The sequence below is a fragment of the Montipora capricornis genome, chromosome 10 (assembly GCF_036669925.1).
Source record: "Montipora capricornis isolate CH-2021 chromosome 10, ASM3666992v2, whole genome shotgun sequence".
NCBI lineage: Eukaryota > Metazoa > Cnidaria > Anthozoa > Scleractinia > Acroporidae > Montipora > Montipora capricornis.
The window spans coordinates 38,031,527-38,034,045 of record NC_090892.1 but is presented as its reverse complement, the minus strand read 5'-3'; positions in this window follow the sequence as shown (position 1 = coordinate 38,034,045).

Sequence of the window (2,519 nt, the reverse complement as noted above, 5' to 3'; positions counted from 1 at the left end):
GGCTATAAACCACTTATAGATTATGTTGAATTTCATCAGAACAAACATAGGTTTCATAGTAAAAGTGTTTACCAAAGAAAGTATCATATTGAAAACATAATCAACAATATTGCTGTTAAAAATAATTTTCAAATAACCGTGAAAAATAAAGACAAAATAATGAGGATTTTTGATGAAATTGGAAAAGTCGTTAAGCATGTTAATATAGACCGAAAGCGCATGATCAACATAAATTACATTTTAAAACAAATATTCAGTATGCTTGATCTTCCTTATGAAAAGGTCAAGACATCAAAGTCCAAAAAGACACTTGAAAGTTATAAACGATATTGGCAAGACATCCTAGCATTATCATTCAATAAAATAAATGTAATAGTTAAGGAATAAACTTTTTGTTATATTTAAGAAGAAACTTGTCGACACTTGGGCATACATCAGTTACAAAATCATCTATATTTTTCATTTCGGTGTGAATCGATGGTTGAAAATCACCGCTTCTCAACATGTCTTTTAAATCAATTAAAATATGCTGATAAGATTGATAAGCGTATGTACAATTTTGTATCTTCAGATCTAGTGATTGATGATCCATATAACTTTTTATCAGAAGTGCTCCGGTGCTGATAGCTACAAGAGCTATACCTCCTGTCACCACAGCCGAAACCAAACCACCTGCTCCAGTTAGAACGGAAATACTGTTACCTATCAATTTAAATCTTTTAAACCGTTTTACAGCCTGCTTAAAAGCCCAGCATTTTCTGTGATATGTTTTATAATAGCTCTTTAGTTCATCAACCTGATCTTCAGTCAGTGAATCTGAAATATGATTCCAGTCAAATATTTTTTTTCGTTTGTCAGTCATAATTATAGTTTAGATTGTTAATCGTCTGCATAGACAATATAGTATACCACTGACTTGACCACAAAAAGGTGATCTTTTAATCAGTTTAGTTGTGTATTTTTCTGAAATAGCATAAGTGTAACCTCCACCGAGCTTATGGTGGTCATAAAACCTCCCGGAAGCATCATGTAATACACTATGTGATTTTAATATATTAATCCAACCGAAGATCTTTTCAAGTAACCATGTTAGACAGCCACTACCTGGTCCAAGAAGACCTATTTCACCATTATTGAGTTCAAGAATCTCATTCATAGATATATCTCTTTCGAGATGATAAAAATGCAGGTATCTATAAACAAGTGCTGATTTTAATATTTTATTGTCAATGTTTGGATGTTTTTCCTTTGTTTTTTCAAAATTGTATGTCACATATTCAAGCAATAAATTGATATACATATATATTTACGTTATATTATACCTCTGCATCAAGACGGTATGATGGTCAAATGTTGTTTTTTCGTCTAGAATGAAATCCAGATAAACACAGAAAAAGGCGATGTTACCATTAAGAGGTGCTATATCTGTGTTTGCATCCAGACCTCCAAAAACGGTTGTTATTGCTCCCACTCGATTGTCAGCTGTAAAATCACCAATATGCTTTTTGTTCCAGTATATCTTGCTTTTCTCTGTCTTAGGTGACGATTTATTGTCCCAGTGAACTGATAAGCAATGCCATTTATTTAACTCACCAAGATCATTTTTACTGTAATCTCCAAGATTCAAAAAACTTTGTAAACTGGAAGCAGGTCCTACATAAACACATTTATCAGGATCAGCAGCTCCTGAAACAACCAGATTTGATCCGCTATGAGCTATGAATTTATCATAACCACCGTTATCATGACCGAATAGTCCGTTTGTCCAAAAACTTTGAGAATTTCTTGAAGTCATTCTGTAAACGATGAATACATTGACTGCATCATTATTCAAATCAACTTGCGATATCATTTTTTGTGTTCCACTAAATTTGAGGAAATATCGACCATTGTGTTTTTCAGCTTTTGTACATAACAAAGGTCGTTTGGATAAATCGGTTTGTGTTGCATCACTTTCTTCATTGCTTTTGTCAAACAATTTTTCGACTTTCCTTGCAGAACTCATTTTGACAGTCTGCCCATCTGCTCTGTCCATTTGATAAGTGCAACTGGAGTAAGTTTTAAGGTATTCACTAACCCATAGATCCAGAAACGAATCACGAACAATATCTCCAGCCTGAGATTTTATGACAACATGGTTGTCATTTGTTGCAGCCTTGGCAATAAGATTTTTATTGGTTTCAATATGACCATCAGAATTTATAGGAAAGCTAGCCTCTTTAATTAAATCTTCATCGTCAGAACTCAAACAATCAATAGTATATTCGATTTTCTTACCATCATCGTCAAGTAAATAAGTGCCATCCGGTTTTTCAACGTATAATGTCATATATTATATAAGCATATTATTTTAACGTTCGAATAACTTTTGTTGAATTATATAATTGTAATTTCCAGTTTGTGTTGATGATGAATGTGTTATTTTAAATTTTGTGATATTTGTGAAAAATCTGTTAATTGATACTGCTACGCTTCTTTTGGATGAAAAATTCAGATTGTAAACTAGTGAGACATTTGCG